This window comes from Engystomops pustulosus, chromosome 3 (genome assembly GCF_040894005.1).
Source record: "Engystomops pustulosus chromosome 3, aEngPut4.maternal, whole genome shotgun sequence".
In the NCBI taxonomy this organism is placed as follows: Eukaryota; Metazoa; Chordata; class Amphibia; order Anura; family Leptodactylidae; genus Engystomops; species Engystomops pustulosus.
The window spans coordinates 171,299,591-171,325,239 of NC_092413.1; positions in this window are offsets into that span (position 1 = coordinate 171,299,591).

The following is a 25,649-nucleotide window of genomic DNA, read 5'->3' on the forward strand; positions in this document are numbered from 1 at the left end:
TTTTCTCGGATGTATTGCTGAAGGGTCACTGAGAGCACTGAATGGAGAATGGAGAGGATATCATCAGGGCAAAATGCCTTGAGATTGTTATTAGTCTCAAATATTCAATTATTTGACCCAAAGGAGGAAGGTGAACATTTCTCAGAAACTTAAATAAAAATTGTTACTCTAATGGGAAATGGTCAAGCAGTGGTCGAATAATCGATGTGACTGGCTTTCATTTAGATTTCATAGCTTAAAATATTGAAAAGGAAAATAATAGTATAGGATTCTAAAAATATAAAATGACATAATATGGTAGAATAAAATGGAGAACACCAAATATAGAAATAAAAGTAAATGTACCGGTAATTTATGAGCTGGAGACATAATAACATATTTATTGGATGTGACATCACTTCCTGATCACTACTGATTCACAGACTGCACCTTAAAGCTGGGCGTTTTGGCCCAAATATATAAAAACTGGTGCAATGTGTCTAGTTTTAGAGTTTTAGTGTGCACTTTATTAGTGCAAGTTGTGCTACATTATTTAATAGTGTCACACGCTCTTAGTTGATTTGGGATATGCAAGCAGTTGCACCTATTTTTTCTTGGTGCACTTTGCTTCATGCTGCTGTGAAAGAATTGTGGTGCATCTCAGTAATACAAGTGGCACAAACTGGGAACACACACCAACAGGCCTCTTTAAGTGCATAGCTTTAACCCTGTAACAACATGTGACGTTTTACTATATCACATGTCGGTTGTGGGTTGAGCCCTCTCCATATACATAGTAGGGCAGTATATGGTATGATCAATCCAGTCAAAATACCCTGAAAGATAGTAAAAAAGTAAATAAAAAAAATATATGAAAATGAAAAAAATAAAAAAATAAATAAATGAAAAACCCATAAAAATTCAAATCATCTCAACTGATATAAATATAAATAAATGTAAAAATCCTGTCAGATCTATCAAAATATAATAGCGGTTATTCTCAGCGTTAGACTCCATAATTTAAAATGGTGCCCAAAGTCAAAATTGCCACTTTTTTGCCATTTTGGAAAATAATTTTTTTTTATAAAAAGTAATCAAAAGACAGTGCAGTCCTCAAAATGGTAGAATTGAAAACGGCATCAGAAGTCACAAAAAAATAACAACACACAACTCCGTACGTATGAAAAAGTTATTAGCGCCAGAAGGAGGTTTTAATTTTTGTAAATGTACGAAAACACTATAAAATCTATATAAATTTGGTATCCCCGTGATTGAACCAACTTAAATAATAAAGGAGACATATCATTTAAGGAGTACAATGAAATCCATAAAAGTCAAGCCCACAAGAAAATGGTGGAAATGCAATTTTTCATAAATTTCACTGCATTTTTAATTTTTTCCCACTTCCCACTCAGCACATGGCATGGAATATTAAATACTGTCACTATGAATTGCAATTTGTTACACAGAAAACAAGCCCTCACACAGCTGGAAAAATAAAAAAGTTATAGATTTTAAAAGGTGGGAAATGAAAAATCAAAACGAAAAAGGGCCTATTCGTTAAGAAGTTAAAAAGTGTTGTGCAAAATGCAACCCCGACACCATATACAGAAGCCGTTGTCTGCTGCTGCTGTGGCATTTGGAAGCTGAGCGGTGATTGGTTGCTGTTCTGCCACAGGTCATAAATATGAGCTCTGAGCTTTATTTGGTTACTATAGGCAATGGGGGACATGTATCATAGTTTTGTCTTTCTGTGGTGCACATTTGAGACATTTGGCAGCTCATTTTTGCCCCTTATGCATGATCATGTCTTTTTACTTGTGATACATGTTCAGTTTTTCCTGTCCTGGCAGGCGCAAATTTTGGCTTCTTTTTGAGAATTTTTGTTGCAAATGTCTCAAATCCACATGGACACAAGCCATTTGAGGGGGTTATTTACAGGAGTGGACACAAGACATGTGAGGGGGTTATATACAGGAGGGGACACAAGCCCTGTGAGGGGTTATATACAGGAGAGGACACAAGCCATGTGAGGAGGTTATATACAGGAGAGGACACAAGCCATGTGAGGAGGTTATATACAGGAGAGGATACAAACCCTGTGAGGGGTTATATACAGGAGAGGACACAAGCCATGTGAGGGGTTATATACAGGAGAGGACACAAGCCATGTGAGGGGATTATATACAGGAGAGGACACAAGCCATGTGAGGGGGTTATATACAGGAGTGGACACAAGCCATGTGAGGGGTTATATACAGGAGAGGACACAAGCCATGTGAGGAGGTTATATACAGGAGAGGACACAAGCCATGTGAGGAGGTTATATACAGGAGAGGACACAAGCCATGTGAGGAGGTTATATACAGGAGAGGATACAAGCCCTGTGAGGGGTTATATACTGGAGAGGACACAAGCCATGTGAGGGGTTATATACAGGAGAGGACACAAGCCATGTGAGGGGATTATATACAGGAGAGGACACAAGCCATGTGAGGGGGTTATATACAGGAGTGGACACAAGCCATGTGAGGGGTTATATACAGGAGAGGACACAAGCCATGTGAGGGGTTATATACAGGAGAGGACACCAGCCATGTGAGGGGATTATATACAGGAGTGGACACAAGCCATGTGAGAGGGTTATATACAGGAGTGGACACAAGCCATGTGAGGGGGTTATATGCAGGAGAGGACACAAGCCATGTGAGGGGTTAAATACAGGAGAGGACACAAGCCATGTGAGGGGTTATATGCAGAAGTGGACACTTCTGTTAATTTAGGATTTGAAGCTGTGTTCTTAATTTTCAAGCCCTCTAGTCACACCCCAGGGAGATGACGACATATGAGGCTGCGGTCACACGTGGTGTTAACCCATTCCCGACGCGCGCCCTACTAGTACGCGGGCCGAGCCCTCTCCATAGCCGGTACGTCTTTGCTGCATATTGCTAGCACCAATCGCGGGTGTTGCCGGTGGCTTCAAAAAGATGGCGGCACATGGGCGGGGCCGCGGATCGTCGCTCCCAGATGATGTCACGGGGAGCGGCGATCCGTCACCATGGTAGCCTCGGGTGTTCCGAATACCCGAGGCTACTTCGTTTTAACCCATTCATTACAATGTGCTAATTGCACATTGAAATGAATGGGGAGTAAAATCCACATATACTGCCATACTGTAGTATGGCAGTATATGATAGGATGAATCAGATTACCGAGGGTTAGAGTACCCTAGGGAGTCTGAAAAATAGTAAAAGTAAAAATAAAAAAAAAGTTTAAAAAAAAAATTATGATAAAAAAACCTAAAAATTCAAATCACCCCCTTTCCCTAGAACTGATATAAATATAAATAAACAGTAAAAATCATAAACACATTAGGTATCGCCGCGTCCGAAAATGTCCGATCTATCAAAATATAATAATGGTTTTTCACTGCGTTTAACCTTGTAACAGAAAATAGCGTTCAAACTCGAAAATGGCATTTTTTTGCCATTTTGAAAAATATTAAAAATTAATAAAAAGTGATAAAAAGGTTGCAGAGTCCCAAAAAATTATAGCAGTGAAAACGCCATCAAAATTCACAAAAAATGACACCACCCACCGCTCCGTACACCAAATTATGAAAAAGTTATTGGCGCCAGAAGATGGCAAAATCAAAAAAAAAATTGTACAGGAGGTTTTAAGTTTTTTAAATGTATGAAAACATTATAAAACCTGTACAAATTTGGAATCCACGTGATCATACCGACCAAAAGAATAAAGTAGACATATCATTTGGGATGCAGAGTGAAAGCTGTAAAATTCAAGCCCACAAGAAAACATTGCAAATGTGTTTTCACCATTTTCACTGCATTTGGAATTTGTTTCCTGCTTTCCAGTATACGGCATGGAATATTAAATACCGTCACTATGAAGTACATTTTGTTATGCTGAAAATAAGCTATAACACAGCTCTTTATGTGGAAAAATAAAAAGTTATAGATTTTTGAAGGTGGTGAGTGAAAAATGGAAGTGAAAAAACTAAAAGAGGCCAAGTCGTTATGGGTGCAGTCCAACGTTGCATTTTGGTTGTGTTTTGAAACACATAACAACATCTGGGGAGAGGTGATTTGCCTAATTACATTACTGTTAACATTTGCATTTACAAAATGCACAGTAAATGCATGTGTTTGTTAAACGCAACGTGGACTGCACCCTCTCAAGTAACTAATAAATTAAAAAAAAATTGTAAATGAAAAAAATTACAGAATTTTCAAAAAACTGGTAAGTGTGCAAAATGTTAAACATTTAAAGCATGTGAAATAATTCCAATTTACATGTTAAAATAGGGTCCATGAAACAAATTTGCACCTGAAAAGTCACTGGAATGAGTATGTCAGAGGCAGACAGTCGCTGGACTGAGAGCATCAGAAACAGACAGTCGCTGGAATGAGAGTGTCAGGGACAGACAGTCCCTGGAATGAGAGTGTCAGGGACAGACAATCGCTGGAATGAGAGTATCAGGGACAGATATTCACTGGAATGAGAGCGTCAGAGACAATCGCTGGAATGAATGTGTCAGAGACAGACAGTAGTTGGAATAAGAGCATCAAAAAAGTTTATAAAAAAGAAAAGGTCAATGACATGAGTAATTTTTTTAACCTATTGTATTTTGTTGTAGCTAAGAGCAGCTATTTACTATCCCAGGCAAAGCCGGGAGCTAGAGCTAGTGATAAATACACGTGTAAATACATGTGCTCCGAAGACACTTTTTTCATGCACACGTGGAAATAAAACTGGCACAGACACAATAAAATATTTGGGCCATTGTAGGTATAAAAGTCAGATTGAAAAGTTGTAGCAGTTTACTAACCACCATATTACTATGATACAAGTTCCACATCAGGCTGCTCCAGGTCCCACAGCCGGACTCCTCATGTGTTGCTCATTTGCATCCAAGCAGTATAAGGATGCTCTCAGGGCATCAAAGAACTGTATAGTTCCTTGAACTACCACTGTCAAGAGTGCTAACTACATAATTGAGTAAGATAGCTGCAAAACTATTAAGCAACACTTTATATCCACTTTGTATCCATTTCTTTTGGACCTACACCAAAAAAACCTTTAAAGGTGTTTAACCATGAAAGAAAATTCTCAAATTTCAATCCCATAGTGATGTTTATACTATAAAGATACTTGCTTAATCCCCTTACTTAAAAATTTTACTCAGTTTTATTGCTGTTTTAGCTCCTATCACTCAGAAATGGTCAGTGTAAGATTCCAGGGTGTGGGCGGGGCCTCTCTAAGCAGACACATTATGATACCTCAAGTGCTATGAGATGCTGTGTGCTGACAATATGGTTAGAATATCAGAGTCAAGGTTTATATACACTTTCATTTAACCTCTGAACATTGACTATTTTCTGACACATAGAAAGAGAGATGACACAGATCAGAGATGAGATCCATGAAATGCACATTACACGTGACATTCTCAGCTCTAATATAACAGCCATAACATTCACATAACTCTGCTATATCCCCCTCCCCCTCCCCTGGATAAAGACCTTATCTCCCTGTAGCTTGTAGATTTACTCTCCTCAAAATGTGTTGCTTGCTGGCAGTAAGTTAGTGTGTGTGTGTGTTTGTGTGTGTGAGCTTGTCTTGGAAAGCAAGGGTGGGAGCCACTATAGAGAGCAACTCCGTGCAGCGTCAGACAGGAGAACAATATGTCTACCTTACCCTAAAGTCAAAAGATTCAGGGTTGGGTTCAGGGGCAACCAAATTGTCTACACCAGGACTGGTAGAGACTGGTTGGAATTATATCTGTGAAATGCTGTATTTTTGTTAATAACAGTGAATTAGAGAATGTGTTATTTTGCTATCCTAAATATTTTTAAGAATCTTGTCTTCATGGGAACACCCCTTTCAAAAAGGCAATACGTTCCCCATTTATGGTAATATCAGCACATGTTTGTCTTAGAATCTTGTCCCGATCCTAGTAACTTGATAAGCACCAGTCGGGGCGGTCTGCCAACCGGATTGAGTCTAGTGGGTCTAGACATTTTAACAGATCTTTTAACACTTTTGTTATTTTCATTTCAGTGACAGGAGATAATAACAGATATTTGATTGAGTTGTGACCAAGGCTGGTGGTGAGATCAGTTTAAAGCATATAAGATAGATAGATGAAATTTGTCTGTAAGATTGTGAGCATGTGCAGGCAAATTGCAATGAATCTTTAAAACAAAACAATAAAAATAAAACCACCAAGCAATGAATAATAGACACCACAGAATCTCTGTGGCCATATTTTTTTCCAACATTTAACTATGCAGTAAGTTCTCTCTGCTTAGACACAGTAAGAAGATTTTGGCCCCTTGCCTACAAACCATTTACTCGTATGAGAGCTGTCCAAGCCTATTGTGCTATGAACACTTCAGAAAATTTTCACAGTTGGCTGACCCAAACCTATCAAAGAAAAATGCAGAATCCACAACTCTGATTTAAGTCGTGTGTGAAACTTTCCCATTTAAGTCAACAGTTGCTTGAAAAAAAATGCCATCGTAGTGTGGTCAGTATGTAGTTCAAAGTAGCTCAGAACTTTAAAAATCAGATGTGAAGATGTGACACAACTTACAGGACACTAGGACTACCAAAACAGATGGTCGGGTAGCACAAGTAAGGGACTGCAACTGAAATCTGACCATACTTGACCAAAATCGTAGGATTTGACACTCAGTTCATGACCAAAATCGTAGGATTTGATACTAGACAACTAGCCGTAACCGCTTACCAACGCACAATGTATTAGTACGTCACACGTCAGCTGTGGATGTATTTAGAGGGCTCATGAATGAGCCCTTTCCATACAAGCTGAGAGTTTGCTGCATATTGCAACACCCACCCGTAACATCTGCGATCATTGCTAGCAGCAATCATGGGTGCTAACCCTGCAATCAGTGCCAGCAAAACTGCCGGCACCAGTAAAAAGCCTACAGTGGCCATTTTGGCTTAGATAGACGCTTCTGATTTTCCACCATATTTTGGTTAACATTCTGAGAAGGAACCACAACCCTCTGGATACGATCCTTCAGCGAGTTTTCAATCCAATTTGAATCAATCCCTGCTAAGACAATAAATCAGATATCAGATTTTACCCATTTGGCATCCATGTGGGACAGCAGCTCCTCCATCCAGGCATCTACTCACCTCTTCATAGAAGCACATGAGATTAGTCTGAAAACTTCTATCCTTAGTAAACCTATGCTGGCTGTCACTTATTATATTATGTGATGTCACATACACCAGTATATAGTCTTCTACTAACCCTTCCAATATTTTCCCCACAATGGAAGTTAAGCTTACAGGCCTGTAATTACCTGGCTAAGTTCTAGAGCCCTTTTATAAATAACACATTGACCTTGCACCAGTCACTTGGCACCGTAACATTCAATAGGGAATCTCTGAAGATTTTAAACAGCGTCACAGTAATAACAAAAATTAGTTCTTTTTGGACTCTGGGGTGTAAACCATCTGGTCCAGGAACCTTTTACACGTTTATTTCATTGAGCTTAGATTGAATCATTTCTATATTCAGCAAGTCTAGTATATTATAGGATGCATGACCCACATTGGCGCCACCCACACCAGTTGTTTTATGTTCTATTGTATAAACGGAGCTATATCCGCCTTCTTTCTGTCACCATTTACTAATCTTCCCACCTGCTGTGACCTATTTTTTTTTCATTTATACACTTTGCTGTTTTCCTTTGCTGTTTTTGGCCACGCTTCTTTCACTTTGTATTTTGGCTGATTTTATTTCCTTCTTACAGATTTTGGTTAGTGTTTTGTAATTATTAAAGGCTTCAAGTTGAATTGAATGCCCTCATTTTATCATGCATTGCCCTTTTAACTGTAGCTGTAAGCCACACAGGGTGTAGAGCTTGCCTATACTTGTTACCTATAGGGACAGTGAATTTTTGGACAATTTCTGCATTGTTAGAATTCACAAGATCCAATAAAGCATCACCTCTTGTGGGATCTTCTACAAACAAACATTAAAAAATTATCCTGAAAAAAAATTATAAAAGTTCATTGATATTAGGCCGTATGCATACGTTTCCGTCGGGGAGAACACATGTACGGTCCACTCCGTACACAAGGAAAAGATAGGACATGTCACCATGTCCATTAATCGCTATGGAGAGGGGAGGGTCACCACTCCTCCTCTCCACTGCGGGGAACGTATGCCTTTCCGGCTATGGCCAGTGGGCATACGTTCATGTGAATGTAGCCTTAGATTGATGTGGGTCTGACACAGGGAACACTAACCTTTGAACTTATTTCCCTGGCAGAGAATGAAGCTGTAAGCACTGACCATACAGATTGGGGTTGGTGGTTATACTGTACAGTTGATACCCAAAGCTATTGTTTTAACATATAGGCGGTTCCCTACTTAAGGACATCCGACTTACAGATGACTCCTAGTTACAGACGGACCCTTCATCCCACAGTGACCTCTGGTGAAGCTCTCTAGATTCTTTACTTTAGTCCCAAACTGCAATAATCAGCTGTAAGGAGTCTGTAATGAAGCTTTATTGATTATCCTTGGTCCCAATACAGCAAAAAAAAATAGAAAATCCAATTGCACTGGGACAAAAAAATTTTTTGTCTGGAGCTACAATTGTAAAATGTACAGCTTCAACTTACATACAAATTCAACTTAAGAACAAAGCTGTGGAACTTATCCTGTACGTAATCTGGGAACTGCTTGTAATTGATAACAAAACATTTATATGTTATTCAGGGCAAAATAAATCTATCTCTTGTCCATCTACATTTTTCTTGTTATAAATAGAGATTTTTTTTGTTTACTGAGACATATTTGTGTTCCCTGCTGTAAAATAGCCGTGTAAGCCCTTCATTAAAACATTCAGCTCCTGTCACTTTGAATTTTATTTCATCATCATTGCACATAAATCTGGATTGTGGCTCATGATATACAGTTACTTGTATACTGGCCTTCATAAGAGACTTTACTCATCTGAACCTTAGGAGGTTTTGGTGTTACCTGAAAGCAATAAACATTTTTGTGAGAGTATATCTTTCATCTCATGGCATCGTGTGTTCTTTAGAATTCTGCAAGCTCTTCACATTCCAATCTGCTGTTGTACATTACTCTGCGTTGTTTCTTCAGTAAATTATTAATAATCTGATTTTAATCCATGTTTCTGTATATGGAGCTTTTATCTGGTTAAGTCTAATTTTGTGTTAGTGCCAGGAAAATAAGAGATCACTTTGTTATCTTTCTCCTATCGTATCGAATCTTTACAAAAAGATCTGAACAGCAGGAAATAAACCATGTGAATAAAACATTAAAGCTGGAATCAATGAGGCGGAAAAAGTTATGAAATAGCTTAGTACCCGGTCAATAAGATTTCCTTTCAACTAGGTTATAGAAGCTTTTCATTTTATTAAGCTGCTGATCAATAATTAAAGGGGAATTAATGTACCGCCTTGTAATTCCTTACAGCCAAAACATTTTTTAAAGGGGAACTGTCACCACATTTTCCACAAATACAGCTAATGGCAGGTTCCCATAGAGCCCTGGTAACTAACTGACACCCTTAGCTGAAAATTGTTCCCCTCAGATTCCTATATATTCAACTTTATAATTTTACCTGGTATCCAAGAATGTCTACAGCGAGTCGAGGTGGGCACCGCCTCCTTGGGCTGAATCCAGCAGTTCCCCCTCATACTCTCTCTTCATGCAGCAGTAATGTCATATAACCAGGGTGGCACCATTGCAGGTCCTTTAGCCTCCTAACATTACCAGGCTGTAGCCCATGCATATCTTTCATGAAATCACAGCATATCATATCACAGCAGCCTGCATGGAGAGAAGTGGAAGCTATGATTTTTTATGTGGTCAGATATGTGTATGTGGCACAGTTTGCTAATGTCAAGAGGCTAAAGGACCTGTGATGGTCACATGGCATTAGACCACGCCCCGACTTGCTCTTTAGATCCCTAGAGATCAGGCAAGTTTATAACTCTGATTTTGTGGGGATCTGAGGGAAAAGAAATTTAGCTAAAAGAAGGTAGTCAGATAGTTACTAGGGCACTATGGGTATCTGCCACTATCTGTATTTGTGCAAAATGTGGTGACAGATTCCCTTTATACACAAATATACCCTATGTTTTTGCCTAGACATCAGTGAATTGCCCCACAGACTGCACACTTAACAGAGGAGATATGTCCCTTTGTCCTCTGCACAGTGGACAGTCTGTGGGTCAGGGGCGTAACGATCGCCGATGGAAGTGTGTGGCAGTATATATCGACCCTTGACAGCCATGGCCCGGGCCTTCCTGTAGTTAGTATGCTGGTGGGTGCGGGGGTGCCGGGGATATCTCAGGTGCTTGGGTTGGCTATGTCTGGTGGGTGGGAGGTGCTGCCGATAGCTGGTGCATGGGGGGGGGGGGTGCCGGCTATAGCTGGTGGGAGGGGCCGTCTGTGGCTGAGCCTGTCACAAATTAAAATCTGTGCAGCTGCCAGTTCCTTACAGTTTGCAGCTGTATCGGAGCTGCCCTCCAATACAGCTCAAAGCTGAGGCAGAGCAAGAAGTGATTCACACTGTCGCTCTTTGCAGCAGCAGCGCATGGGACAGCGGCCACATGACTCCCTGCGCTGAAGGCCTCAGCCGGCGCCAACGGAGATGAGGTGAGTATATATATTTTTTTATTTTTCTGTCATCTGTGAGGAGCCATCAAGATGAAGACCAGAACAGATCACAGGCAGAAGGTTGGAGCTACAACTGATTTATACAGTAGGTGATCTCTATATCTCCTACGGGCAAACCTATGTTTTCTAAGTTCACACCAGGGCCCACTGGGTTATTGTTACACCACTACTTTGGGGCCAGGCAGACTTATGGGCCATTTTCCACTGACGGCACAAGATATTGTGCAGGAGGCTTTAGGCCCATAAATATTTGGACAGCAACTACATTTTTCTAATTTTATTTCTGTACATTATCACATTAAACTTTGAACAAAACAATTCAGATGCACTAGAAGTTACAATGGATTCAATAAATTGATTGCATAAAAATATGAGAAACGTTAGAATTTTTTAAACACAATGGGGCACATTCACTTACCAGTTCCTTGGCGTTCACAGAAAGTGTATTGTCCGACGATAATGCACTTTGCTGCGATTTACAGATTGTGCGTCCGATAACCTGCATGTGTCGCTTCCCCGCTCTAGTCCGATGGAGTTCACCTTCTAAGTGCTTGTTACACAATTTTAAAGTTCAATCCCGTGCTCAGTCCAAATCAGGCGGATTGTCCGACGGAACACCCCCCGATTTCTGTTGCATGAAAGCCAGTACAGCTGCGCTAAAATCCGATTGCACGTGACAGAATCCCAGAGCAAACTCCTGATAAATATCTGTCAAAGTTGCACAAATCACAAAAACAAAGTGGCCTAAATAATAGCCGTACTTGCTGAGGTTACACTTTAAAGGGCACCTACCACCACGAATCTACCTATAAAGGTAGATCGGGTGGTAGGTGGATGTATGGGACGTGAGGATAGCCCTTTTTAGAGCTAATCCTCACGTCCCCGCTAGCCTAGCATAAACTTTATTGACCGAATATGTTAATTTAATTAAGCGGCTACCGGGGCGTGGAGTAGCCGGACACGAGGCTACACGGCGCGGCTACTCCACGCCCCAGTAGCTGCTTTCCCCCGCATACCCTGCGTCCGAGAAGCCGGAGTTCTGCGCATGCGCAGTAACTCCGGCCTCGTTCCCGAGATCGCGCATCTTGGCCGGAGTTACTGCGCATGCGCAGAACTCCGGCTTCTCGGACGAGGGCGCGCAGCTGCCAGGAGCTGCGCGCCGAAGATCACAGGGTAGGCGGGGGAAAGCAGCTACTGGGGCGTGGAGTAGCCGCGCCGTGTAGCCTCGTGTCCGGCTACTCCACGCCCCGGTAGCCGCTTAATTAAATTAACATATTCGGTCAATAAAGTTTATGCTAGGCTAGCGGGGACGTGAGGATTAGCTCTAAAAAGGGCTATCCTCACGTCCCATACATCCACCTACCACCCGATCTACCTTTATAGGTAGATTCGTGGTGGTAGGTTCCCTTTAAGGGGTATTGTTATCCGTAGTATTTATGATTTATCCACAGTATATGTGATAAATACATAAGAGATGTGTGTCTAAACTATCTTGAGAAAGATGCTGCCAGCTGCTGCCAGCTTGAACAGAGAGTTTGCTATACATGCCTAGCCGTTTTCCAAGGTCTAAAGTAGTGCTGAAAATACCACAACTGGAATAGTGCTGTCACTTTCGGCTCCAATAATTAATGGAGATGTGGATAGTTTTTTAGGCTTCATTCCAATGTTAACGAGTTTCGGGCAGAAATATTCTTCTTCTAGTACAATTGGTAATGCATAACAAGGCAAACAAATGCAACACCCTCGCCGATGCAATGGCGAGGTAGGGTTTGCGAATACGTCCCACCTGCATGTAATCCCATTACACTACATGGTCCTGATAGGACATAGCGGTATTGCAGTGGTGAATCCTGCCTGGCAAGGCAGAGGTTAAGTATTTTGTATGATGCAAGATGCTGTTGTCCAATGATATGTGTTACATCCTGTGCTCTGTAAGCTGAGATGTGATTGGAGGAGCAGCCACCACCTGACCAAAGGGAGGTAATAAAACCCCCTGGCCAGGAATGTTCTGGAGTTCTTTCAGAGAGGATTCTAATCTAGAGAGATTCTAGTGTAGGAGAATCTTAGAGAGAGTGAGTGAGAGTAATCTCTGTCTAGCCCATACCAGAGCAGGAAGAGCCTAGCCCCTGCCTCTGAAGAGTGGAGCATCAGACTAGAGTAGTGTAGTGAGGAAAAGGGGTATCATCTTACCTTTAAGGGTGATACCTGAAGCCCTACAGGACAAGCTGAAGCTTCCTACCAGGACACAGCTGCCTCCCAGCCTGCCCTCTACATCCAGGCTGCTGAACTATCTCCTGAGGCTCCCTCCAACTCACATCTCAGCACTCCATCTACCTGTTAAAGGCACGTTGCTGCGGTTCCTGCCGGTTCAAATAAAGAACTGTAAGTTGTTTTCTTCAACTTCTGTCTCCGTCTGGTCCCTGCTAATACGGCTGCCTTCATCACCGGCACCCTGTCCATCACCCAGAGACTCACACTCGGGACATTAAGGGGTTGCCCCAGGGAGATCCGCTATAGCAGCCTCTCCCTCCTCATTTCTTGCCAACACCACCCTGCTGGAGACCTGCCAGGCTGTAGGACAGCCCTCCGGTTCCCCCGTACCAAGCACCGTGACAATAGCGTGCTTAGGCCGCAACCGCCAGCCACTCCGGTACTGCGGGCCCCGGCTGACTCCAGGCCTCACCTCAAGGGCTAGGCCCCGGTGGGGGATGTTGCACAAATATGCGTATATGCAAAAACAATTGGTGCCAAATGACTGGTTGGTTGATTGGTTACTATAGGCAATGAGTATAAGACGCTTATGTGTGAGGCAAGATGGATAGAGATAGAGATTTATCAGAACTGTCTGAGCTAAAACTGTTCCAATTGCCAATGGAAACCAATCAATTTTGTCAACAGCTAGATGATGTTCATAATTTATGAACAGTCTACAGGTCCACATTACAGTATATAGTATAACTCTGTGTAGGACACTTCCAATGGGGAACCATACACCTCACCAGGGCTGGCGCCAGCACTGGGCACACCTAGGCAGGTGCCAGAGCCCAGAGCTGCTGTGGGGGCCCACATAAGGCTGTACATAAGGAATCCAAAGGGGGTAAGGTGGGCTGTATCTAATGAATCCATAGGGTGTGAGGAGGGCTTATATAAAAAAAGCATGAGGGGGCTGTTTGGTATGAGACACTAGGGAACAGGAGTTTTAGTTTCTGAATTTTTAATGTACCACTTGATTTCATTGCAAAGGGGCCCACTGAGACTCTGTCGCCAAGGGGCCTACTGAAACCTGGAGCCAACCTACTCCTCACAACGAGTTTAGTGTGTACATATGAGATAACCTGACATGCATTGGCACTTGCCAATTTATCTGAGCCACGCTGAGCTGCTGTATCATCCCCGAATGGGAAATTGTCATAGCTAATTGTAGTAAAGAGGTTAAAAGATATGGTCCTCTTCGGCAGACAAATAAGCTTTACTTAATACTTTCGGATACAAATGAGTCCCGCTCTTGCAGTGTGTTATTCTGGGCTAAGAGGAAAGGGACTGGAGATTCACATACATCTCACAGAGGAATACACCACAATCCAAACATTAAACTGACTGTTCGTAGGAGCGAGTAGGAGAGATATAGAGCATATGGCATCAGGAATGTGTAATGTGCCAAGGGTATATCGAGTAAATAAGGCAGAAAGGACTAGGCAGCTGGTAAGAAAAAAGCACTATTTTAGTGAGGTAGACCTGATTTAAGTAGATGATCATGGGAATATGTTTTACAATTTTCTAGGAAGAGAATCAGTGGTTGACGTGAAAGAGTTTATTAATTGAATTTTCAAAATAATTCTATTACTGATAGTTATAAATTGGTATAGCTTATCAGATCATTACAAAAACAATGTAATACACTTTGGATAATTCACACCCAAGAGAATAATCAATCAAATTTGTTATAGGAATTACACAATTATATCTGTATTGAAGCCAAAGAAAAAAACAAATTAGAAAAATTACCAAAAAAGTTCATCATGGTCCATGATACAACCTCATAGCAGTAGGTGGCCATACATGCATAATACTGTATATAGAAAATTGCATATGCATTAAAGATACATCTATACATAATGACCCAGATTCATCAATAGCGATGCAAACTGCGCTGAATGCATCAGATAATTGAATATTGGCACACGGTCCTAGATAATCTGGGGCACCCTGCGCCTATCATGTACCATTTGTGGCCGCATATCGGTCCCCATTATGTTTGTGTGTATGAGCTCTATAAGTGTGAAAACAAAACATTATTAATATGACCTTGACGATAAACAGAAAATCTTTGGTTAATCCCTTCATGACTGCCATTCTGCTATATACGCCCTATTTGCACATGCCCCGTGTAGAAACAAAGCTTATAAATGTTGTGATAGTGACTGACAATTCTGGAAGAATCTCCCCTTTATTATTATGATTGATGTGTATTGATGCTTAACAGAAACAGAGATATCCTCCCTTTTTGACTTTTATGTACTGCTTTCTATGTCCGATCGTAACCTTAAAGGACACCTGTCATCAGGTCTGTGTCACTAGTCCTGTCACCTCTTCCTGTTGGAGCAGCTCACAAGGATCCCATCCCAGCCTTTATCTAGTTATTTCATACATTAATCATTGTAAAATCATATATTTTTAATCATGTGAATGAGGCTGGTCACATGGTCAGAGGCAGTGATGTCACCCCTGTTACCCCTCCCCTCTCCTCCCCCTGCTCATGTCTGTGTGTAATGTATAGTAAAGCATGGCTAGTGTGTGCTGCATCTGCTGACATGCTGCATCCTCCTAATATACAGGTGAGAGACACAGACATCAGCTACACATGAATCTGACATGTTCTGCTGTAACATGGCTGCCTGGAGCTGCTGTATCTCACACACACATGCACACACAGGCTGCAGGGGGCGTGGCCACCAGCACCAGGAAGCACATCATTATACAGCCTCACATCATTATACAGGCTGTCAGTCAAGCACTGGGGGTGTGGCTGTGCCTCCCACTCATGAATAGAGTGGACAGCTTGAATATGCTAATGCTTCATTGGACATTTCACAGGTCATTTGCATACAGCTTTAGGACCTCATTGCTTAGGTGTACAGGCATGGAGAGGGACAATAAAGGGATAGAGGCAATGCTCTCTAATGGCAGTTTATGAAAATATATTTAGTTTAGGGGGGTTATTTTGCATGACGGGTTCTCTTTAAGAGTAGATACCTCCAGTTCTAATAAACCTCCATAAATAGCATATAAAGAGAGACTCTCCTCTTTAATATGGCACCAGAATTGTGTTTGAAGTGTGTCCCCTCAAGCCTGTCAGCTGAATGCAGAATGATGAAGCAGCTGCAGGAAAGACTTCACTTTCACTTTGCAGAAGTACATGCATCGTCTGCATCTGTGCACATATTTATAACATATTTTGGTATAAGTTACCACTTACTAAAATAACTTTAATTGGAAAAATGACAAAAAACGCTTATTTTTTCACATTTGTAGTAAATCATTGGCAAATTGTATAAAGAAAAAAAATATGTAATTAATATAAATATCCTATCAAGTTTAAAGTCTCACATGTCATGGAAAAAAAGCAAAGTAAAAATTGTTATGATATGTAAAACTTTTCCAGAGATATCATTATTTAAATAAGCGCATAGCAGAATGCCAAAAAGTGACCTGGACATTCAGGCATCAATGACCATCAGTCACAAAAGGGTTAAGTAAATGCAATCTCATGCGTTTGTCATTACAAAAATAATCAAAATGATTAAGACAAGTCTAAAATACAAAATTATTAATTTTTTTCTGTATTATTTTGGGTATTTTTGTAATGCCACATGTATGTTTGTATTTGCCTGGAATATTTCTATATTAACATTATAGACAGATAACTCATCGTTTATTATCTATTTTTTTTTTTTTTCTCTATTTTTTTTTTACGCTATAAAACCAAAAATACCCCATTTGATGCCTAGGTCATGTAATTAACTCTGTACTTTCACGCTTGAGCAGTTTAAGAATGTGAACCTATATAGTTCTGTTCTAGTATTTGATAAATGAAGTTCATTGTTTCTTAAAGTCAAGCCCCTGGGACCCTCTTGCATTAAGGATGTTCTTTATACTGTACTGACGAATGATGTAGTTTTCCTCTATCAGTAATTGGCACAGATGTTTCCTCTATGGGAAATCATCAAAACAAGACCTGTTGGGTTTCCTTGAGCACAGAAGTCAAGATTAAATGTATAACCTTAGGCCAGGCTCACACGCCATAGATTTGCCATGGGCTAATGTGGATTTTGTAGTTACATTTGCAGTAAAAATCTGAGACTGCTGAGATGGACTGGCCAGATGATATACACAAGAATTTACTACAGTGTGAATCAATGGTGCTAATCCTTGTCTCTTCCTGAGTATGTGAATGAGGTATGAAATACTACGTGCAATATACACTATGGATTGTAGAATGGGTCTGTTGAGGTATTCTCATCTCAGTTTCAACATTTAATTAAAATCATCTGCCATATAGATAAATTTCTGCAATTTCATGTTATTAGTAATAACAATGTTGTCCATTGCTCAGCGATCTCCGTCAGCTCCAAAGAGATGAATGGAGCAAAAACAGACGTCCTTCTGCGATGCTCATGTCTGGGAGCGATGAGGGGTCCGACAGAGGTACCTCGGACCCCAATGGACATCCCGTTTTCAGGATCTGTGGGGGTCTTATCACTGAGACCTCCACCAATCAACAAGTTAAGCCCTATCCGCTGGATAGTGCCTTACTTGTTTCGTGGGAAAACCCCTCAAATGGGGGAAATTAGCATGATCCTACATAGTGTTTCAACATGGACCAGTAATGGGATATACTAGCATACACATGTGCTATATGGCAGTAGATAGAAAATAGTCCAGGGGGGTGTGGGGTTTGCAAATTGGTGAACCTCACTAATGATGTACATCACTCATTTGCATTGAGAAGATGACACTGAGTAGTACCAAAAGGTTCATTTTTAATTGCAGTCAACATGCAGAAGTTTGATCTCTGATTGGTTTCTTATGGTGCCAAAGTCTAAAGTGCCGTTAAGGGGGTCAATTATCTTATCCCTGATGGTTTTTGGCTAGTTTTTTAGGGTTTTTTGGGATCATTTGTTATAAATGTATAAAAAAATGTCTCAGGTCATTTCTTTCCATTTTCTAAGCATTCCATTTTTGCACCAAAAATGTTGCAAATATCAGACAATTTAAAATGTTAAATGTATTTTGCAAAATTTAGCACATCTGGAATAGAAGATAAATGTGTCTTAATGAGGAAAAAAAAATGTCCAACGGGTATTTCAAAATGCCCCCAAAAAATTGCAATGCGCCAAAAATGTCTCAATGAGGCTCATTTACTAAGGGTCCGAACGCTGCACTTACGTCAGGTTTCCTGAATATTTCCATTTTGCGCCGAATTGCCCCGGGATTTTGGCGCGCGCAATCGGATTGTGGCATTCATGCGGCATTCGGTGGGTGTGGCTGTCAGAAAACCCGACGGATTCGGAAAAAACGCAGAATTTTTTTAAAAAAATTGTGTCGCAAAAATAGCACTCACATACACCGGAAAGAAGGAGGTGAACTCCAGTTAACTCCGTCGGACTTCAGCGCTGCAGCGACACCTGGTGGACATCGGGCGTGCGACCTTAGTGAATTCCGGCAGAACACGAATCAGTGTCGGAGAAAGCGCCGCTGGATCGCGAATGGACCGGGTAAGTAAATCTGCCCCAATGTCTCAAAAAAGATAAAACAGGAAGAAAAATAAAGATAAATGACCCCCTAAATTAGGGATAAGTGTTCAATTTGGGAAACACTCACAATGTACACCACCTAGCAAGACTTATTAAACAAAAAAGAAGGGGAAAAATTGGGGGAATTGGAATAACCTTTATTATATCATTAAAATCATGAATGGAATCTCATACTAATCCATGAAAAAACTTGTTTGGCATTATTTGTGTTGCCATACTTTATCATAGCCCCCCTAAAACTGAAAACTGTAGGATACCTTGTTTGTTTACAGGTGACCTTTGGCCTGCAAAGAGAAAGTAAAAGTACTGTTACTCTGGTACTCAGAGAAAAACTGGGGTCACCAAAGAGACACATTTTTATGGCATAAGTAAGATGACCATCATTCTTTTATCATTTTCATCTTTGTGCCTTTTTATCTATGTCTTTACTTTAAGAGTGTGAGTAAAGTGCATTAAACCTAGCAATAGTGTCTAATAGCAACAGCATAGTAATGTGAGTTATTTCTGGATAACACAAGGACAGTCAATCGATGGAAGTCTGAACAGTCACAGCAGATGTTGTCTCGTAGACTGGACCAATCCGTTTTCACATATAGAATCATTTCTGAGCTCCTTCAGATAGTAGATGTGTTGTTAAATAGTTTTCTCTGTGTGCAACTTGTTACCGGTAATCATGGAGGTAAATCTATTCTTGTGACTTTGAGTATTAATGTTTAACCTCACTGTTGAGGAGATATGACAGAAGTCACTGATGTCATATAAGGATATAGATCATTTTCAATTTCAAAGTTTCTTTTATCAGAAAAGGTACATTGGCCTGTACCAGATAGTTTAATGGATTCAACACAATGATGTCAAGAGAATCTATTGGATAAGTAAAATTCCAATGAATACTGTACCATGTATGGTGGGGGCTGGGGGCGGGGGCTGGGATTTATCTGGTGTACAAGCCTCAATTTGGTTGCAATTCCTGATGCAAGTTCAAAAATTGTGGCTATTTGCCGCTTACGTCACCTCTATGCTAAGTAGGCGCAGTGGGGTGCCAGTGCACTTACTATAGCCTGTGCCAGAGGGAAGGGGCAGAGGGAACATTGGTTAATATTTTCATAAATTGTAATAATGATATCATACTGTTCACGTTGGATGCAAATTAACAAATTGTACCCAAAAAATTAATTTTATCACATCAGTAAAGATGAATAAAAATGACATAGGGAGAGGGAGATTGGGCTTATGTGTTGAGGCCATGGTCCTATTTATAACAGCCTAATATTATAGTATTTCTACTATTCACTGCAAATCTTGCGTATTGAAAGTAGATATAATTATTTTAGTATTCAGATGAATTCAAATAAAAAAAAAATGGAATTGAACATAGACAACCAAGTCGAAGACAAACTGTAACGATAAACTCTCCACACTGCCAATATGATACAACTTATTCTCATCTCACTTCAAAATAGATTTTATGGATTATGCCACTGCACGTGGCGATGGAAAAAACATTATCTGATGACAACATTCTGGTCGTGGTTTATTTGAAATAAAAAAATCACTGAAGGAATAGGAACATCTAAAAGATCACTCTATTCTTTTTAAAAGTAAACTTAAAGTTTATCATCAGACAAAGAGACAAAAATGTAGTGTCCTGCTAAACATATGAGGCCTCTCCACAAAAAAAACACTACTTACTCCAAACTTGTAACACCAAACATGGTACTCGTATAAAAAGAATGACCCACCAGATATTTTCGCAGCCCACTTGGTTTATTAGGTCAATTTCTACTGACAAGTTCCCTATAAATGTGGTATTATTCGATTCGGATGTACCATATATACTCAAATATGAGCCTAGTTTTTCAGCAAAAAAATATGCTGAAAATCCAAACTCGGCTTACACTCGAGTAAAAAAATATATCAAAACTCACCATTCCGGCTTACCCCGCTGCTGGATATATACTGGGGCAGGGGGCTGGCTATATACTGGGGCAGGGGGCTGGCTATATACTGGGGGATATGGGGTGGCAGGCTACATACTGGGGGGCAGGTGCTGGCTATAATCTATGGGTCAGGGTCTGGCAGGCTATATACTGGAGAGGCTGTGACCAATGCATTTCCCAACAGGTTTTCCCAGGTTTTTGTGGTAAAATTAGGGGCCTAAGCTTATATTTGGGTCAGCTTATACTCGAGTATATACGGTAATTATGCTACACCGTTTCAGCAACCTTATTCTTAGGTTCTCATCCATATGTGCTAGTATATATGGGTATACACGTTTTTTCAACTGCTTAGGATCAGACAGTAGGTGTTCTCTTTACTGATAGATTTACTTTAGACTTTAGCTAAAGGAAGCATTGTTTTCCATTTAACACCTTGGAAAATGTATTTGCATACTTCCCTTTTCAACTGCTTGGAATAGTGTAGTCTGCAGCACAATTTCATACAGAGGTATTTTGCTGAATATGGTATAATGTGCGTTATAAAGTACATATTAACTTATGAACAATATAAAGTACAGTGCTGTGTGTCTACACATTGGCTTATGTTGGAGACATCCATCTGGAAATCCTTAGATGATAGAAATTCATTGGAAAACTTTAACTACAGCTACTGGCTTTTGCCTTTAGTACTTAGGGACCACTGTGCTAATTCATAAAGGCAAACTTTATCTGTCTTATCTGTAAAGGAAGGAGGAAATAAAGTATTCCTTTTCTCACAGCGTCTGGGATCACTCACTTGTCTAAATAGATTATAGAATCCCTTGTGGCAAATGCCACCATTTCCCTTCCTTATTGCCTTAAAGATGGATCTGTAATCTTGAAAGTCAGCTGCATGGAGGAAGGTGATAAGAAAAAAGTCATTTCAGAAATCATTTAAGAAGCTAATTTAACCAAGAGAATTTTTCATCTTCAACACTGAAACCCTGTGCATTAATTCCACAAATTGAGACAAGATTATTAAGTCTCAATTAAGGGCAGCAACTACTCGGAGACAGTGGTTATTTCATAGAAACCCCTCTGGAGTCAAATCGTTCAAGCACAACAAAGTTTTTATTTCTGTAAAAGTGTCATTTTCATATGATGCATTCCAGCCGTGATTTTTCTGAAAAGAGATTGACCTTTTACTACAAAAATATGCTGCTATTAAAGATTGCAAGTTTTAGATATTAAAAATAAAAATATATGAAGGACATTGTAGGGCATTTATTTTACTGCACAATGTAGCTTTTTCCCCTATAATTCTTTTCCATCACATTTGGTTTTGTAGTATAGACAGCTGCTTTATAGAAAAAAAGAATTACAAATAAAAACTTATTGGACCCTGATATATCAATTCTAAGTCACCCGGGGTAAAAATAATAAGCCCCTGTGGGTTATAACAGTGGCCATCCTTATAAGACTATGACATACTTGCAGGAGATTAAAGGCATCAAGGAATAACCATGACTCCACTTCATTTAAAGCTTCCAGTCACAACATGAAGTAATCTTCCTCCAACTCTTTGCCCCGCCATTCCAAAAACTGACTATTGACAATGGGAGATTATAATGGAGGAGATTGATCAATCTGTCTATGCCAGAAAACTGGAGTAATTTGCACCTGAAATGCTGTGTGCCACATTTATTAAAGATTTTAGACCAATTTTAGGAGGTGCAGAGTAGGACTCCCCAGTCCTCTGCTGCACCAGATTTGCTGGATGATTAATCTCGTGCATTATAAAACTGTCTAGTTCTACTCTGCACTGGTCTAAAGACCGACACATTAATAAATCTCCCCCACGGGGTGCAATTCGGGCACTCATTAGAAGTGCAGACCTGCCAAAGGCCAGCCAACAGACGGATGTGCTAGCCAAAGGAGAATCCGGTGCCAGCTTGTACTTTGCTGCTGTTTGGGCTGTTTTCTATGAAAGGATTGTAAGTTTTTACCATGTTACTTTAGTGTGCATCCCTGTTTTTTAGTGACACCTATACATCAGGAGGGCCCCAGGTGAATTATCCCAATACTATGGCCTCCCCCTCCTTTTCTTGCTTCTACCCTGCTGGTCTAAACAAGGGATATAAGGCCTAGTTTAGTACCGAGGCACCATGACATTGCCCACAAGGCCACTAACCACCACTCCTAACCACCTAATTGCCTATTGTCCCCATCCACTGTTATTTCCCAGTGAGGTTTGTTGCACTACCATTAAAATGGAGCATGATAAACCAAGGGAACTTATATTTATTATGCTGCAGCGGTGGTGGACGCCATGTGATGCTGCACACAATAGCGTAGGGACCCACCAAAAAGAGGTCACCTTGAAGTGGTTGGTGGGCTTATACAATTTGATCAAAATGTAACTAAGAACCTCGAGTTCGTTATGTAATGTAGCCTAGCGGCAGTACATCATTGTGTGATGTCTGGATGTGCGGTCCAGTTCTTTTTCTCTCCTCATGTTGGTTTAGTATATTCTATATTCTATATATTCTGTATATTCTATATTCTCTGCGGTGGATTCGGGTCCGGCCGGGATTCACTAAGGTAGTTCCTCCGCCGTCTACCAGGTGGCGCTGCTGCGCTGCAGTTCCCCGGAGGTGTGCTGGAGTGCCCTGAAATTCACCAGCCTATACCTGGTGAAGGTAAGTGTAATTTTCGCAACACATTGTTTTTCTTAAATGCGGGGGTTTTTCCGAATCCGTCGGGTTTTCATTCGGCCACGCCCCCGATTTCCGTCACGTGCATGCCAGCGCCGATGCGCCACAATCCGATCACGTGCGCCAAAATCCCGGGGCAATTCAGGTACAATCAGCGCAAATCGGAAATATTCGGGTAACACGTCGGGAAAACGCGAATCGGGCTCTTAGTAAATGACCCCCAGTGTGCGGAGAAGTGCTCCTGCACAGTTTTACAGCCTGTTATAGCACACAGGTAAGACTGACACGCTGCTTTTAGCTAAAAGTAGTTTCCCTCAGATCCCCATGAAATCAGAGTTATAATATTGCTTTGAAATGAGTCGAGGGGGCATGGCCTAATATCATGTGACCAGGGTGAAATTATCAAAGCTCCTTAAGATACTAAATATAAGCAAACTGTACCCCATGTACATATCTGACCACTCCTCTCCATGCAGGCTGCTGTGATTTCATGTGATAAAATATGTTGTGATTTCATGAGATATATGCTTAGTGTAGAGTTTTTTAATGCTAAAAAAGCTATAGGACCTGCGATGATGTCACCCTTGTCACATGACATTAAAGATGCATACAGAGATAGCAAGGGGAGGAGATGCTGGATTCAGCCCGAGGAGGCCACGCCCACCTCGACTTGCTGTACCCATGCTTAGATACCAGGTAAAACGATAAAGTTGAAAATATGGGAATCTCAGGGGAAGCATTTATAGCTAAAATAAAGTTGTTGTCAGTTAGTTTCTAGGGCTCTATGGGAGCCTGTCGCTACCTGTATTTGTGAAAAATGTGGTGATGCGTTCCCTTTAAGCTATGAAAGCTGACTGTGGCGGTATGTTAAACACAATAGCATTTCTGGAGCATGGTGCCTTTTATTGGGCATCCAGGTGCTTTTTCTTGAATTGGTTGTCATACCACATGATGTGCCATTCGCTGCCTCAACAGTGGTCTGTACAGGATGACCTGCCCTGAAGGGTAAGTCATGAAAATGGCCAAAAGGAAGATGCTGGAGGCATGATCGATCCTGGTACAGGAACATTGTATGTGTGCTTTGCATTTGGACTGGAGTTTCCCTTTAATGTAAATTAGGTGACCCATTCAGATGTAGTAATAGATGGCAAACATGAAATGTCAATAGTGGACACTGCCCTATGGAATTATTACTTTAAACTTTTGGTAATATTGAAGACTGAACTGTTTTAGAATTTAGACTTAGACTTATATTGTAGCTCTCCTCTTAATATTTTACTGTTAGTTAAACCAGTTTGGTACAGGAAGAAAGAGCATATCATTGCTGTGTAGTACAAGGCTCAGTAATTACACTTGCGGGATGTAAAGTTTGGTGACAGAAGTCTTTTCTTTACATTTCAATAGATTTCTCTGCTCTTGAGTTCAGAGTTCTGAAGCCTCGGTCAGCATTAACTGCTTCATTAATCAAAGCTATTAATCTTCCCAATTACAAGACCAGCTTATGAATCAATGCATTATGGAAAGTTTAATTAGGAATATGCTCATTACTTAATAATTACGTACATTGATTTGCTTGTGCCTGGCTACAAAAATCCTCTCATCTCTGTAAAACCATATGATGTGCATGTTAGTTAGCTGAAAACTAGTGATAAACTATCAGATTGTCAGAAAACACATTCAAAGTTCATTTAAAGGGATTGTCTGGAAAAAAATTGATCCCTAACATTTGGTAAAAAAAATAACTTATAACAATAATCTATGCATGTCAAATCCCCTACTGGCTCCAAAACAATCATTCTGGTGATCACTGATTATCCTGCATTGTTGACATTTTATCTACATCTCACAGACATGTGCCTGCCTCCCCCTTCCCCCAGATCACTTATCTCCTTGTAGCTTGTAGTTTGCAGCCTCTCTCTCTGCTCACCATGTGCTGACAGGATGTGAATCAGTGAGAGTCTCTGAGCTAGGTGAAGGGGGAGTGGCTACAGCCACACAGCAGAGACAGACAGAAATCTCATCTGCACAATCTCATCCAAGATGGCACCCAACCCTAAGTCAGAAGTTACAGGGTCATGTCTAGTGGCAACTGAAATTATGTACACCATGACTGATAGAGACAGGTTGGACTTATATCTGTGAAATGCGTTAATGTGTTAATAACAGTGAATTAGAGAATGTGTTACTTTGTTATCCTGAGTACATATAAGAAACTTGCCTTCATGGGAGCACCCCTTTAAGCTTATTTGTAAGGCGGCTCTCTTGATATCAAGCATGACCTACAAGAGGCCTTCTGACATGATGATATCATAAGGCCTCTTGTAGGTCATGCTTGATGTAAAGGGAGCAGCCTTACAAGGTAGCTAAAAGAGGTGTGGTTATTCTTATCCCATCCTGAAAAACTTCGCATATTTGCCCAGAATCCCCCTAGTGGAGCATCAATAGCTATAAGACTCCACACGCCCAATTAGTGGGCTTCATTGTCAGTCTCCATATGGAGAAC